Consider the following 17,545-nt stretch of genomic DNA (forward strand, 5'->3'; position numbering starts at 1 on the left):
ACTGTGCTTAGTCCCTCAGTTGTGTCCAACTCCTTGCGACCCCACGAGGCTATAACCCACCAGGCTCCTCTGTCCGTGGGGATTCTCCAGGAAGAACACTGGACTGCGTTGCCAAGTTCTCCTCCAGAAGATCTTCCCAACCCAGGGACTGAACACAGGTCTCCTGCATTGCAGGAGGATTCTTTACCATCTGAGCCCTTGCTTCACCTTACTCCACCCATAAGTACCAATTCTGACACCTGTGTAGAATAAACTAGACGCAGTTGAGATGAGGGCACAATGAGAGGACATGATGATGACAATGACAATGAAGAGGATGATGACAGCAAACATTTTTAGAAGGCTCGTCTGACTTGTGCCAACTCTGGTTTAAGTGTTTTCCTGTGTAAAACCTAGACATACACTTGTGCAGGGTGTTCCCTGAGCAAGGCTGACCAGGTAAGGGCTGGTGGTGAATGGGCTGAAATCTAGGAGGTAGCTTTGCTTGCCGTGCTGTGTACCCTACAGAGGGGATGTGTGTCCACCCTGAACGGGCCCCTTTGTCTAATTTCCACAATGTGCTACAAACCATTAGCAGCTATGCTTATATGAACTCTTCTATTTCATCCCCACAACAGTTCGTTGGAGTATTGTTTTCAAATACTTTCAAATATGAGGCAGTAAATACCCAGAGAATTTAATGAAATCCCCAAGAATATAAGTGACTGCGCCAGGATTTGAACACTGAAGTCAGAGCAAAACCCACACCCCAGTGAACGGTAGCAGCAAGATTTGTGCCATGACTGCATCTAGAAGCTACCCCTTTTTCCTCCTGAGATGGCACTTAAAATATTTTGTATAACATTTACATCCTTGTTCATACCACCCCCCCATACCTAAGGTACACTGAACTTCGCAAAAGTTTTATGATACACTATAAAATATATTCTATATGTTTTCTATTCTTAATCTTTATATTTTTTTAAGAGATGCCATATCATGACTAAGTCCAGAAGGAAAAGGGTCATCAAATGTGGGGAGAACGCAGGTTCCCACAAGAAGCTGAGTAAACAAAATATAACTTTGTGCTTTCTTATTCAGCAGCTGTAACCTTTCCTCTTTAAGCACTATCCAGTACATGCAAATGAATGTCTGGATGCACTGAAATGATTTGTAAATCTTAGTGATAAGTAGTTTTTATCTAAATGTAAAAATGATACCTTTGTCCTCAAATAGTTGACATTAAAAGGTTTCTATGGGGAGATGGAGCAGTAAGGACATCAATGTGATTACGCCACCTCGTGGCAGATGATTGATTTTCAGCCTCTTTGGATCTCTGTTTATGGAGAATTTCAAGGGCTTCTTGGGCGTTGGTAATATCCAGCTCTTTTCTGTGGCAAAGATGCTGATGTGAACTTAGCCCTGAGAATCAGCCTCTGTGTGTGTGTGTGTGTGTGTGTGTGTGTGTGTCTAGGGATGTTTTCCATTCACAAATTGCATGACCTGTTCCAGCATGTCACTCCTCATGGCCAGGCTTACCCCATTCTTCAACTCTGCTCTCCCGAACTTAGTGGCCACCAACACAATGGAAAGTGTTGAAGCAGAAGGAATGCTGTACAAACTTCAGCTCAACACAGTCTAGAACCCATTTTAGGATGCTGCACAGTTGTCGCATACTCAAATATTACTTGCTAAGAAAATGTGTTACTAATAGAAAGTGGGTCTTGCTTGCTGAAGTCGCAATTCAGCATTTCTAACAAGACTTCCCACCTGTTCCCTAGGCAACACGCTGAACACAGTACCTTGTAGTTACTACAGACATGTCAAAGCATGGTTGTAACTCTCAGAAAGAATGAGAAAAGATAGTAGTAACTTCTGTAATTATAAATCCCTAACAGCCTCCAAAGGAATAAGACTGAAGGATAAAAAATGCATGTAAATATAGGCAGACTTTTTCCAAGCAGGTCTCTGGCAAACACAATCATCTCAAGAAAAGAAAGGGGATTAGGGTTTAAATACGTAAGAAAAAAGAACTGAAAAGTAATAAAACTTCAAAAGATGCAATACATTGTGTTAATGCCACAAATGTTTCTAAGGTATTTGAGAGTAACTAGAATGAATACTTTGAGTAATTTATTGGAGTCAAAGAGATAAGAGCCTTGAACACTCTTGTTCTCAGTAGGAAACAGGCTGTGGAAGGTGTTGATGGTTCTGATCAGGGAGAAATATATTTAAAATGAATAGAGTACATTTATGAAGCCTCACAGATTTACAGTTGTGAAGCTATTAATATAATTTGGGGATGTACCTCTAAATTTACTGAAAGATGAGCTCCAAGAAAAGAAATACTGAGGAAAGAAGTCTGAAAAGGAAAGCGTGTTATCTGAGGTGATTGTCACATGTCATCAAGACCAAGAAGAGAATAAACCTGACTAACATCTGAAGACATATGTAAACGCTTTCAAACCTTGCGGACAGAAGGACGGAGACCTGGATGTTTGACAATCCAAGCCAGGCCTCAGGAGCGGGAAATCTGAGGAGATCAGCACTTACTATGCCTGAGTGATAACACGTCACTACAAGGAACTTTCAGAACTTAACATTCCTAAGGCATCTCCTGCTCAGTTGGCAAGCATAGGTAGTGGTTTAAATTGTTAAGTCACATTCGACTCTTAAAACCCCATGGACCGTAGTGCGCCAGACTCCTCTGTTCATGGGATTCTCCAGGCAAGAATACTGGAGTGGGTAGCCATTTCCTCCTCCAGGAGATCCTCTTGACCCAGGAATTGAACCCAGATCTCCTGCATTGCAGGCAAATTCTTTACCAGCTGAGCTACCAGGGAAGACCTGGCAGCATAGGAGGTGTTTCCAAAGGAGGCAAACCACTTTTTAAGGAGGAGAGAAAACTGCAGGGGAGGGGAAGGAGAATTGAAACTGTCACATGAGATGATCTGAATTTTAGACTCACAGCCAGACACTGCAGACCAGGGCTGGGGGGTGGGTGGGAAGCCCTAAGGATGTGGAAACCTATTACTGTATAATAAAAGGCTTCTGGCCAGTGAGTCTTAGAATAGATAAAAATGAAGCAATAATTAGCAGCATTTTAAATATCCCTCTAAAATAGACTACCAGGATTTTCCTCCCTCAGGAGGTCTATAACTAAAGATGGATATAAAATTGGGAGGGAAATTCTGAGTTTCTAGTGTCTGAATGGCAGTCTGAGTAATTTACCAGGTCTCTGGGAAGAAAAAGAGTAACTGTCCAAATTTTCAGTCAATATTTACCTCTTAGGTTAATAAATCTTGCTCCTGATCTCAGCAGAAGTCAATACCTCCTGATTACTATATGCATGTGCCTCTTCGGCCTTTCTGTTTACCCAAACAAGACATGGAATGAGTCACCCTTTTCCCAAGAGCCCTTCTCTTAGGTCATGGGTGTAGACTGAATAATTGCTCACATATCAAATGTGTAGGCAAGTTGCCAATAATTAGAGCAAATGGCTCAATGTTTATTTGAATCACCAATTCTAATGTGTTGGCTTTTCCATTTTAGGCTTTGAGGGTGGTATTCAGAGGTGAAGTGGGGCTGAGGTATTCCTATGAAGCATTCAAAGCCTGTAAATGAGACAGTAGCATGGGAGGCAGATGCAAAGAAGAAAAAAATATATAGCATTTAAAGAGTGAAACAGATACAACTTTGAGCCCTGTTTATGCCACTTAATGGCTACAAGTTAATCATTCAATTTCTTTGCACTTGAGCTGTTGGCTCTGTTAAATAGGACTGATAACTGGCCTTAAAAGGTTGTTGTGAGAGTTAAATAGATTCCAAATATGGAAATGATTTATCTTTTAAAGCAAATAACACATTGCCATTTGAAGCCTAAGAAAGACATGAGTTTGAATCAGTCCCAGCAGTGAACCCATTAAAAAGAAAAAAACAAAGCAAATTTATTTCTTTTTAAAGGTGTATTTATCTGTTAGGAATATGATACTTCGAGAATATTTTTAAAATGAGGTTAGCATGTGTACATTTCTTCATACTCATCACTTTCCCCTCACTTTAAAGGCTGCTGCTGTGACTCAAACATCTTAGCTTGGGAGAGATGATCAAGATTGGTGATTTTTCCCCCCTGCCTTCTTCAAAACAAATTTTTCTTTTAAGAAGAGCAGGGCTACTTATATCTTTATAGTTCAACTTGGTACATTATGTTGACTTGACAACTCTAATTTTGTCAAGGCAGAGAGAAAATGGAGACATGAGACAATTAAATTCCATTGTGTATATTTACTAGGTAAAAGCTGCAGTTTGCCATGGAAGTTAAGTAGAATTCCAGTTCATCAGCCTGGGGTCAAAGGGATGGCCTTTGGGTTTTGTATACATGGTCCACCATGGTGACCAAAAAATGACCAAACAAAGAGGTTTGGTGTTTGTTTTATGCAGATACGTTTAAGTGCACAAATAATTCTTTCAGTTCTACCAATTTGTGTTGATGGGAGTAAGATGTCAATGACCTGGCACAGAGGTGAGAGATGTGCCCTAACCCTACTTTACTGTTGGATAACCCTGGGTGGTCCTCTTTACTTTTCTTTGACTGCATTTCCCAGGGATAGGACTTGACTGTCATCTTACCCATCAAAACATAAAGAATGCTTTAAATACTAATCATTTCATACACTAAAAAATGTCCTGCTCTATTCTGATGTAAAGAATCTGGACAAGTTTCATATTTTAAATAGCAGTCTCAGAAAATTTTACAATCAGGTTGGTGAGTGAAGCTCCACTGAGAACAATGGTTCTTTGTTTACATTCTGAAGGGTCTTTTATAGTTTACTTTTCAATTTTTAAAATTTATTAAAAACATTTTAAATCTAAGTTTATCTAATTTGTTTATAGTCATTGAAAAAATGAGACATAAAGAAAAAAGTAAATTTTTAAAAAGTTAAAAATCCTGAAATCCAGATAAAGCTACTGATCTTTCTCACTTTGTTCAATAAATATTTTTAAATTATAAAAAAATAATACCTCTTCTTCATATGATATAAATAGTTATAAGGTATATTAAAAAAACACTTATAATTTTCCCAAATTACTGAGGTAACCAAAATTAGCAGTTTGGGCTTCCCTCATAGCTCAGTCCATAAAGAATCTACCTGCAATGTAAAGGAGATGCAGGTTTGATTCCTGGGTCAGGAAGATCCCTTGGAGAAGAAATGGCAACCGACTCCAGTGTTCTTGCCTAGAGAATCCCATGGACAGAGGAGCCTGGTGGGCTACAGTACATGGGGCTGCAAAAGAGTTGGACACAATTTAGCGACTAAACAACAACAGTAAATCATTTAGCACTTTCCTTACTCTCAAAAAATATATATAAACATATAGACAATTTTACATTTTTAGGCAAAAGTTGAATCATATTATATACATTATTCTGTAATCATAGTTTTGATACTGTTACTGTTAAATTTAGTATGTATGTATTTATATAATACTTTTTCAGGTAGAAGTATAATGTTTGCTTGTATGAGTGTGCACCGTTTTTGCGGTGACTCAAAACAGTGAGCATTTATTATCCCATGACCTCTGTGTCAGGAATCTGGGAGAAGCTTAGTTTGGTTGTTCTGGCTTTGGGTTTCTCTTGAGGCTGCAGTCAAGGTGTTGGCTAGGTTTGCAGTCACCTGAAAATTTCACTGGGATGGGAAGACCTGCTCCCAAAGCAGCTTACTCAAATGGCTGTTGGCTGGAGTTCTCAGTTCCTTGCCAGTTGTTGGAAGACCACATCTATTTTTATACATGTAGACCTCTACATAGGGCTGCTTGAGTGTCTGGTTTTCCCCTGGGTAATTAATCCAACAGAGAATGAGGTGAATGAATCTGTGTTTTTTATGACCTATCCCTGGAAGTTTCATAACATCATTTCCATGGTACAGTTAAGAAGCATCTAAGTTGTTCTCCTCTTTGCTAACACACAAAGGTGATAAAAATTACCTATGTGTGTGCTGACACTTTTATTTATGTCAATTGCCAAAAGTAGTATTTCTCATACAACATTTCAATAGAAAACCGTTACATTATTTTTCAGGCTGGTGTAGCAATTCCTTTATTAGCAAATGAATGTTGGGGAGACCTTTCTTTGCAACCTTATACATATGGATGTTAAATTTTTTGCCAACAATACACGTGCTGCTGCTACTGCTGCTAAGTCGCTTCAGTCGTGTCTGACTCTATGCGACCCCATAGACGGCAGCCCACCAGACTCTGCCGTCCCTGGAATTCTCCAGGCAAGAACACTGGAGTGGATTGCCATTGCCTTCTCCATTGTGTGAAAGTGAAAAGTGAAAGTGAACTCGCTCAGTCGCATCCAACTCATAGCGACCCCATGGACTGCAGCCTACCAGGCTCCTCCATCCATGGGATTTTCTAGGCAAGAGTACTGGAGTGGCTTAACATTGCCTTCTCTGAACAATACAAGTAACCATATATAATTATCTAGATTATTCCTATGTACTTATATACCCTATAGATACAGCTGGTATACATAGGCAAAATGGGATATGTTCTCCCATTTTTTAAACAAAAAATAGCCTCTTTTATTTATAACCTTTGCAACTTGGTTTTAAAATCTATTCATCAGCATATTACACACACATATTGTAAATTAATTTTTCTGATAACATATATAAATTTCTATAATAATTCATCCTAGTGGCTGAATAGCATACTCATTTATAAATGTATCATTGTTTATTTAATAGATCAGTTATTGCTATTAATGTAAGTTGGGTTCCATTTTTTTCTATTATTGTAAAGATAGAGCACTAAGTATTTTAAAATGTATAGTTTTGAGGACTGATACGATGTTTCTTTTCTCACTTCATTTTATAGTAATACACTTGGGCAGGAACTAAGCTAAATAAGTCATGAACTTGTTGAGTGCACTTATGAAACTATAATTTCTTTGAGAATGGATACGTAAGAGTTTTTACTACAAGACATATAAGAGTTGATATTGTTGATAAACAATATCCTTTTTTTAATCTTTGATTATTGTGGGTTCTCGTCACTGGAAAACAAAGCTGTTCTTTTCTCTCTCCACCCACTACCAAGTTCAAAACTTTCTAGACAGCATTTCATTGAATTTGCAATAATTATGTAGTGTTTCTAGGCATCTGTTTGAAAACAAGGTGAGAGTAGTTCCTGTAGGAGATATCTCCTCTTCCTACTACTGCTGCTGCTGCTTCTAAGTCGCTTCAGTCGTATCCAACTCTGTGCGACCGCATAGACGGCAGCCCACCAGGCTCCCCCGTCCCTGGGATTCTCCAGGCAAGAACACTGGAGTGGGTTGCCATTTCCTTCTCCAATGCAGGAAAGTGAAAAGTGAAAGGGAAGTCGCTCAGTCGTGTCCAACCCTCAGCAACCCCATGGACTCCAGCCTTCCTGGCTCCTCCATCCATGGGATTTTCCAGGCAAGAGTACTGGAGTGGGGTGCCATTGCCTTCTCCAAAGTTAACATTTATTTAGCCTTTACTTTGATGCCAGGTACTGCACTGAGTACTTTGTAAGCATCATCTCATTCAAGTCTCTCTACACTTTATGAACTATTGATATTTCCAGTTTTCAAATATGGAAAATGCATCTTAGAAAGTTTAGTCCTCACCCAGAATCCTACAGCTATATATGGAGCACAAACCACATGGGTTTGACTCCAAAGCCTCAGTTTGTGACCACTACATTCTCTACTGTCAGTACTAATGTTATGAAACTTGCTTGAAGTTAAGAGTATTTGAAGACATTTGTGGTATGCAATATTCTTGGAAGGTCTTTACTATCACAGTAATTTAATGCCTCTTATCTTGCTACATGCCAGCTTTGTCAATGTCAATTTTTTTCTTCTTTTGGCCTGTTTTGCTTTGTCAATGTCAATATTTTCAAGGGCAGATTTGTACACAGGAAAGATTATTCAGAAGTTGAGTTTAGTTAAAAGTATATTTGAGTCATTAAATGCAAAAATTTGAAAACTTAGCTCTTCTATAATCTTATATTTATAAGTCTGGCAAATTTAGCAATCACTTTTACGAGGTCTTTGATTAATGTTTAGTCCAATTTACAAACTAAGTTAATTAAACTCCTTTGAACATTTTAAACTAAATTTATAAGTTAAATATATTTGACTTCTTATTTAGACACTTCAAATGGGTGATTTAAAAACAAATTTTCTAGAATACTTAAAATACCTCTAATGACTCTGATAAATTAAACCTAGAAATAATATGGACCTTAAGTTTTCTAAAATGTTTTAATATTTTATACACTTACTGTAATTACTATTTAAGCTAAATAAAATTTCTGCTTAACTGCACAGGCTTAAACCAACTGCTAATTATACATTTTAAGTTGGATCATAAGTTTTACCTATTCTTTAATAAACTAAAATATTTTAAACATTATAAATACTCAAAAGTGAAGCATATTTCCTGAGTTCTTAAATATTAACACTATGTATTTGATTATCTTAAATATATCTGTAATTATTTCTAAAGTTTCAGTTCAATAAAATGCTACCAATGAAATATTTTATCCTAAGCAGTTGTTGGGGATAATTTCTTGCAGATGAGTATATATCAGGAGATAAGGGCTAACATGATGAATAAATTATTTCTAGTGACCTGATGGGATATATAGAGCCCTATACATAGTGTGACTCTGTGACTATTCATAGTCATTATGTCACAGGCATGAAAACATTAAAAAACAAAAGAAAAGGTTGATCTCATAATCTAAGTATCCTTGACTTTCATCTACTCAAGGAAGCCTGTTACCCCACTTGGGCTCCCACCTCATTTAACGTATGTGCACTCATGGTTACATTCCTCAAAGCAGAGGTATTTAATTTAACTGGCCAGTTAAATTAACTGTGATGGTGGCCAGGGAAAAAGAGTGGAGGTTGCCTATAAGGAGAAGAAAAGTAACTGTAACATTACCACCTAGAGATTCCCAAGGAAGGAAAAGTATGAAGCTAAACACTCTATATTGCTCAAGAAGCTCCTTTTCACTAAGAGGAGTCTAATAGCACTGACATTTTGGAACAATCCACAGTCAAGTGGTCAGAATCTAGGATTCCAGTTCTAGGAGAATGGGAGGGAGATGAGAACAAGGGAAGATGAGAAAGGTATACATGGAAGACCTACCTCTGTAGATTGGCTGGGTCTACAGAGAGGTGAGTGAGATGTCCAAGTCACAAAATGCAAGCTCAATCTTCTAATTAGGAAAAGTGATAAGATCAAGAAGGTATTTATAATGTTTATAATTGTACTTATAATTATGTCTTATATAGCAAATAAGTAGATGGTAACAATAACCCTGTATACGAGACAGCAAAAGAGACACTGATGTATAGAACAGTCTTTTGGACTCTGTGGGAGAGGGAGAGGGTGGGATGATTTGGGAGAATGGCATTGAAATATGTGTAATATCATATATGAAATGAGTCGCCAGTCAAGGTTCAAAGCACGATACTGGATGCTTGGGGCTGGTGCACTGGGATGACCCAGAGGGATGGTATGGGGAGGGAAGAGGGAGGAGGGTTCAGGATGGGGAACACATGTATACCTGTGGCAGATTCATTTTGATATATGGCAAAACCAATACAATATTGTAAAGTTAATAAAATAAAATTTAAAAAAAAGAAAAAGTTTCTTAAACTTAAAAAAAAAAAGAAGTTTCAGTATTGGTTAATTTAAAAGATGCAAAAATATAGCTCAGGTGATTTCCAACTCTTTTCTCATTCATGGTTGGCCTTTAAATTCAGACTTTTGCCTTGACTTAGCATGGATTTTGAGTCAGAAAGGGTCTCAAGGAAAACAGATGAACTTTAAATTAGCATAACTCAAGATTATTTGCAAAAATGCATGAAGATTGTAGGCAACCACAAGGGATGGTACTGTTAGCCAAGGGGCTGGCTGGTACTAGCAGGAGAACAGCCACCATCCCTAAGCATGAAGGGGCAGGGGGACAGAGCAGCTACTAGAGCCAGGAAGGAGATGTGTAGAGAAGCCAGCCTGAAAAGAGCTGTGACTTTCAGCATGAAGACACAACCACCAGGACACCATGTAGAGAGGGAAATAGAGGAATTATTGAGTTCCTGACTGTCCTCTCTTCCTCCAATCCTGTCAGAGGTGCTCTTTGGTTAAACCCAGTAGGAAATCAGAGAGCAAGGGAATAATTTAACTTGTTCTGATAGGCCAGTCTCCCAGAAAGCAGAATGGGGAAGGAAAGAGAATTTTTCTAGAAGTGTAAACAGATGATAAGCAGCACAGCTGTTGTGCTTTAAGCATCATATATCCTCACATAGCCACTTCTAGCATGAGAATGAGTGCCTCTCTTCATTTTTCTCTATTATTATTATTTTAGAGAGAAAGAAACCTTTCTCAGAAGCTTCTCGGATTTTCTCATAGATTTGTTTTTCTAGCATGTTCCAATTACAAGGGTGAATGGGAAAGTTAGTATCCTAAGTGGAGGGACATGCAGGACATCACCCTTGGGTGGGCAGTCAACAGTGTGCAAGTTATAAGAAAACTGCATTTCTTTGGAAATTTTGAAATGATCCAGTAAATGACTAATAGTAAAAGGCTAATATGAAAAAGTGTCACAAGAGTGTGGGACAGCTAGAATTCTCATATATTGCTGGTTGGAGTGTAAAATGGTATAGCCACTCTAGAAAATAATATGATAGTTTCTCAGAACACCAATTATACTCCTACCCTACAGTCTAGTCATTCCATTTGTAGATATTACACACCAGAATGAAAGCATGCTAGTACAAATTTATACAAGATACTCATAGCAACCTTATTTGTAGTGGCCTTGAACTGGTAACAGCCCAAATGCCACTCAACAGGTGACTGGATAAACAGATTATGGTGTATAAATACAATGAAATACAACTCAACATTAAAAAGAATGGCACAAAATGGATGAATCTCAGTTATGCTGAATGAAAGAATCCTGACAAAAAGGAACACTATGTGAATCTAATATAAAACTCTAGAAAATAGGTGCAAACTATAGTGACAGAAAGCAGGTTTCAGTCAGTTCAGTTCAGTTGCTCAGTTGTGTCCACTCTTTACCACCCCAGGGACTGTAGCACCCCAGGCTTCCCTGTCCATCACCAACTCCCGGAGCTTACTCAAACTTATGTCCATAGTCGGTGATGCCATCCAATCATATCCACCTCTGTCATCCCCTTCTCCTCCTGCCTTCAATCTTCCCCAGCATCAAGGCCTTTTCAAATGAGTCAGTTCTTTGCATTAGGTGGCCAAAGTATTGGAGTTTCAGCTTCAGTATCAGTCCTTCCAATGAATACTCAGAACTTATTTCCTTTAGGATGGACTGGTTTGATCTCTTTGCCATCCAATGGACTCTTAAGAGTCTTCTCCAAAACCACAGTTCAAAAGCATCAATTTTTTGGCACTTAGCTTTCTTTATAGTCCAACTCTCACATCCATACATGACTACTGGAAAAACCATAGCTTTGACTAGATGGATCTTTGCTGGCAAAGTAACGTCTCTGCTTTTTAATATGCTGTCCAGGTTGGTCCTAACTTTTCTTTCAAGGAGCTGCTGCTGCTGCTGCTAAGTCGCTTCAGTCGTATCCGACTCTATGCGACCCCATAGACGGCAGCCCACCAGGCTCCCCCGTCCCTGGGATTCTCCAGGCAAGAACACTGGAGTGGGTTGCCATTTCCTTCTCCAATGCAGGAAAGTGAAAAGTGAAAGTGAAATCGCTCAGTCGTGTCCGACTCTTAGCGACCCCATGGACTGCAGCCCTCCAGGCTCCTCCGTCCATGGGATTTTCCAGGCAAAAGTACTGCAATGGGGTGCCACTGCCTTCTCCGTCTTTTAATTTCATGGCTGCAGTCACCATCTGCAGTGATTTTGGAGCCCCAAAAAATAAAGTCTGACACTGTTCCCACTGTTTCCTCATCTATTTGCCATAAAGTGATGGGATCAGATGCCAAAATTTTCATTTTTCTTTTTTTTTTTTAATTTTTTAAAATTTTATTTTATTTTTAAACTTTACAATATTGTATTGGTTTTGCCAAATATCGAAATGAATCTGCCACAGGTATACATGTGTTCCCCATCCTGAACCCTCCTCCCTCCTCCCTCCCCATACCATCCCTCTGGGTCATCCCAGTGCACCAGCCCCAAGCATCCAGTATGGTGCTGGATGAACCTGGACTGGCGACTCGTTTCATATATGATATTATACGTATTTCAATGCCATTCTCCCAAATCATCCCACCCTCTCCCTCTCCCACAGAGTCCAAAAGACTGTTCTATACATCAGTGTCTCTTTTGCTGTCTCGTATACAGGGTTATTGTTACCATCTTTCTAAATTCCATATATATGCGTTAGTATACTGTATTGGTGTTTTTCTTTCTGGCTTACTTCACTCTGTATAATAGGCTCCAGTTTCATCCACCTCATTAGAACTGATTCAAATGTATTCTTTCGAATGTTGAGTTTTAAGCCATCTTTTTCACTCTCCTCTTCACTTTCATCAAGAGGTTTTTTTAGTTCCTCTTCGCTTTCTGCCGTAAGTGTGGTGTCATCTGCACATCTGAGGTTACTGGTATTTCTCCCAGCAATCTTGATTCCAGCTTGTGCTTCCTCCAGCCCAGTGTTTCTCATGATGTACTCTGCATATAAGTTAAATAAGCAGGGTGACAATATACAGCCTTGATGTACTCCTTTTCCTATTTGGAAACAGTCTGTTGTTCCATATCTAACTGTTGCTTCTTGACCTGCATAGAGATTTCTCAGGAGGCAGGTCAGGTGGTCTGGCATTCCCATCTCTTTAAGAATTTTCCAGTTTGTTGTGATCTACACAGTCAAAGGCTTTGGTACAAACAATAAAGCAGAAGTAGATGTTTTTCTGGAGCTCTCTTGCTTTTTTGATGATCCAGCAGATGTTGGCTATTTGATCTCTGGTTCCTCTGCCTTTTCTAAATCCAGTTTGAACATCTGGAAGTTCGTGGTTCATGTACTGTTAAAGCCTGGCTGGGAGAATTTGAGCATTACTTTGCTAGCATGTGAGATGAGTACATTTTTGCGGTAGTTTGAACATTCTTTGGCATTTCCTTTCTTTGGGATTGGAATGAAAACTGACCTTTTCCAGTCCTGTAGCCACTGCTGAGGTTTCCAAGTTTGCTGGCGTATTGAGTGCAGCACTTTAACAATATCATCTTTTAGGATTTTAATTACCTCAACTGGAATTTCATCAGGTTTAGGGGAAAGGAATAAGGAAAGGATAAGTGGAGGATTACAAAGGGCAAAAGGAAACTTTGAGAATGATTGAATGTGCTCATTATCTTATTGCAATTGTTTCATTGGTCCATATATATGTCAAAATTGATCAAATGGTACACTTTACATTAATGTGCATACAGTAAGACTATATGCAGTGGCAATTGGAATATTTTTTCTCTTCAAGTTCTTCTAACTTTCCAATGTCTATTTCCTCTAAATAGTTTCCAACTTTCTTTAGAATACACATTTTCCTACAATCTTCCATTGTCGTAATCTTTAATGACTCACCTTTAAGAATGGCTGTTACAAACAGACTGATTAAGATTTCATGTTTTTTTCTGCTGTCTTCTCTCCAAGCCACCTCATACTTGATTTTATGCCTAATAAATGCCTTTTCTGGCAATTAGATAGTTTCAGAAGGGTAGGAAATCATCTCTGCAATTAGTCAAAAATGTTTTGAAGCAATGCCTTTTTCACATCTGTGGGCATCATTCTGTCCATCTTCTGTGAGCTTCCAGTGGTGAAAGCACTACCCTCAGATGTCCGTGACAGACTTAGCCCAACTAGACAGTAGATTGAATGAGAAAGTTTGTGCTGCTCCTATAAGCCTATCAGCATTAGAAAACAAAGGACTTAGACTGTGTCCTTTTCTCATCTTTGCATACAGAATATACATGAGGTAAGACTATATATTTGCAATAACCACAAATATTCAAGTAGAAATTTCTTAACCTTTTGTGGGAAATTCATATACATATATGGAGATAAATAGAAATTTCATTACAGGGAGAGTTATATTAAAAACATACATTTTTGGAGAAGGAAATGGCAACCCACTCCAGTATTCAAAGTTGGAAGTGACTGAAGTGACTTAGCACACACAATGCTATGAACACTGAGGTTCATGTATATTAACACAAATGGATAAAGAAGATTGGTATATATACACAATAGAATACTACTCAGTCATAAAGAAGGATGAAATAATGACATTTGCAGCACCATGGATGGATTTGGAGCACATTATGTTAAGTGAGATAAGTCAGATAAAGACAAATACTTGATGATATCACTTATATATGAAATCTAAAAAATGCAACAAACTAGTGAATACAACAAAAAAGAAGACAACTTACAGATAGAGAAAGCAAACTAGTGATTATCAGTGGGGAGAGAAGAGGGGAAGGGCCACATAGAGGTAGGTGATTAAAAGGTACAAACTCTTATGCATTAACTAAGGCACAAGGGTATATTGTATAATAAAGTAATATGGCCAATATTTTATAGTAAATATAGATGGAATGTGTGCTTCCCTGTTGTCACAGACTGTAAAGAACCTGCCTACAATGCGGGAGACCTGGGTTCAGTCCTTGGGTTTGGAAGATCCCTTGGAGGAGGGCATGGCAATCCACTCCAGTATTTCTTGCTGGAGAATCCCCATGGACAGAGGAGCCTAGTGGGCTACAGTCCATGGGGTTACAGAGTCAGACGTGACTGAGTGACTACACATACACACATAGATGGAGTGTAACCTTTAAAAATTATGAATTAGGATGTCCCTGATGGTCCAGTGGTTAAGAATCTTCTCTGCAGTGCAGGGGATGGAGACTCAATCCCTGGTTGGGGAACTAAGATCCCACTTGCTGCTGAGCAACTAAACCCATGTGTCTCAACTAGGAGAGCCTCCACCAGTAAGGAGAGATCCCATGTGATGCCTTGAAGATCCTGAGTGCTGCAACTAAGACCCAACACAGCCAAATAAATAAATAAATATTTTTTAAAAGTTATGAATCACTATGTTGTATGGTTGCACCTTATACTAGCCATCAACTGTACTTCAATTTAAAAAAGAAGAGTTTAGCTATTATTAAAAAAACAACCAAAGAATTCGCCCTATCTGTGCCTCCCCACTCCACACACACAAAAACAAAAACACCACCACCAATAGATAGCCAGGATAATCTGCCATTTAGTATACCAAGAGTTATCTCTGGAGCTTCCTAAGAGTTAAGAGCCATTGTATGAATTTATATAGAGAGACCAAATGAGGCTGTTTATGAGAAACTTGTTCTCAAAGTTAGTAAAGATTTTAGGCAGGAACTTGGCTGCTGATGGCAAATGGACAAGTAGATGTAAATGTAATTCAACCATTAAAATCTAAACCTATAGAAGCGAGGAAATTCACAGTTAAAGGAGGAAATGGGTTGTGCAGTGCTTTCTCTAGCAGTGAAACACAATGGGGTGTATTGAGGAATTGGAGATACCCCATAGTCTGAGGCATTGAAGGCATTGTTCATGTTTCATCTCTTACTTGCAGATTTCAGAGCATTTATGGATTTGAATATTCCTTGTAAAGTACCATCTTTGGGGATATGGTTAGGAAGAAAAGAAAAGAAAAACAGTGTTTTTCCTTCCTTATTGCAACAAGGCTGTGGATGAAGGTATGAAGGTGAATTCATATCACATGAAAGAATTTGGGGTGAGTAATCTGAAATATTGGAGAAGGCAATGGCAAGCCACTCCAGTACTCTTGCCTAGAAAATCCCATGGATGGAGGAACCTGGTGGGCTGCATTCCATGGGGTCGCTACGAGTCGATCGCCACTGAGCAACTTCACTTTCACTTTCACTTCCTTCACTTTCACTTTCACTTTCACGCAATGGAGAAAGAAATGGCAACCCACTCCAGTGTTCTTGCCTGGAGAGTCCCAGGGATGGCAGAGCCTGGTGGGCTGCTGTCTATGGGGTCGCACAGAGTCGGACACGACTGAAGCGACTTAGCAGTAGCAGCAGTAGCAATCTGAAATATCCATGTTCTGGCTGAGTATTCCTCCAGGATTTCATGCATTCCTGATCCATGTGTACAGACCTCAGTTTGGGCAAAGCTACTGGACAAACAGAGACTTAGTGTAACCCAGTAAGTTCTGTTCAGCTTGGATGTACAGAGTTTGATTTCTTATCAACATGAGAGCTATTTGGGACAATGGAAAATCATTTTCCATTTCCACTTCTCTCAACTATGGTATAATAAAATCTGTTTGGCTTGTGCACAATTGGGTGGTTGGTGGTGAAGAGAAAAACTCTGAAGTGACCTAGTAACATCCAGCTTGCATGTATTTTATGGTTTGGGAAAAACAATTTTAAATATACATTTTAAAAGTGTCTTAATCTTGATATGCTTTTAAGACTATACAGTAAATATGATAACTCAAGTGAAGAGCAGAGTCATAGCAGTTGGAAACCTGAAAGAAAGTCTCTCTTTTGCCTCAAAATGAAAGAATGTTGATCCGGCACACAGAACATAGGCATTGTATACATGAAAATACATATGCATGTGCACACACACACACACACACACACACACACAACTAGAGCAGCATTCAGAGGTCTGTAAAGAGATCTGAAGCACACTCTAGGGAAATAAATTGTATCTTTTCTACCTTTTTCCTTTCAAATAAAGTTTCATTATGCAAGTTTGGGTATTCCATATTTCAGTGAAAAGTTAATCAGAATAAGAGACCCAAAGTATAGGGAGAAGGATAGTTGCCATCAGAAACAATGATCTAGGAGTGTTATTATTGATGTCATGTGAATAAACACACTTTTAGTAAGTCAAGGAACCTATATGGCCACCACCACGATATAAAGAGCATGTGGCTATATATACTTAAAGTCTTAAAAATGACTCCACCCCTATCATCTACACTAAAAGAAAAATGTTTATAATAATACATATATTGACTTCTGCTTTCTAGTCAATAACAAGATTTATTGTCCCACTCTTCAGTCAATTTTATCCTCTTTGGGTCAACAAATCTTGATATTGATCTCAACAGAAGTCAATACCTGCTTATTACTTACCTCCACATTTAGACGCCTACCAACAATTCTTATGGGCATCCCTTGACAGGCAAAAGTGAATACTCACTATCTCCTTTCTATACAAAATACATTTTTATGGTGTTCGTGTATAATGTCACTTTTACAAGCCTAAGTTCAGATCTAGTTATAAAACTAAATGAAGAAAAAAGATAGATGGGTTTCAGTAATCTGTAAGTATAAGCTAGACAGAGGTTTAATATTCATTTATAATTTCCCAAAAAATAAAATCATGCTCTTTTGTATTAATTAGTCTCTAGTCATTTCCTACATCAGAGATGATTAAACAAGATCACAAAAACAACATTTTTGAGAGTGAAAATCTGACAGTAAATAAAGTTTAAAATTCTAGGCTATTTTAAATGCTTGAAAAGCAGAC

General features: G+C 38.5%; 1 long non-coding RNA gene across 1 annotated transcript in view; it reads left to right on the forward strand.

The window, feature by feature from the left end:
• Nucleotides 1-209: 209 nt before the first annotated feature.
• The window catches only part of LOC132344872 (uncharacterized), a 29,032-nt gene continuing 11,696 nt past the window's right edge, over nt 210-17,545 (forward strand). Inside the window, exons 1-2 of the long non-coding RNA XR_009493910.1 lie at nt 210-438; nt 15,606-15,767. This is a non-coding gene — a long non-coding RNA (uncharacterized lncRNA). The remainder of the gene's footprint in view (nt 439-15,605; nt 15,768-17,545) is intronic.

Source organism: Bos taurus, chromosome 3 (genome assembly GCF_002263795.3).
Source record: "Bos taurus isolate L1 Dominette 01449 registration number 42190680 breed Hereford chromosome 3, ARS-UCD2.0, whole genome shotgun sequence".
NCBI lineage: Eukaryota > Metazoa > Chordata > Mammalia > Artiodactyla > Bovidae > Bos > Bos taurus.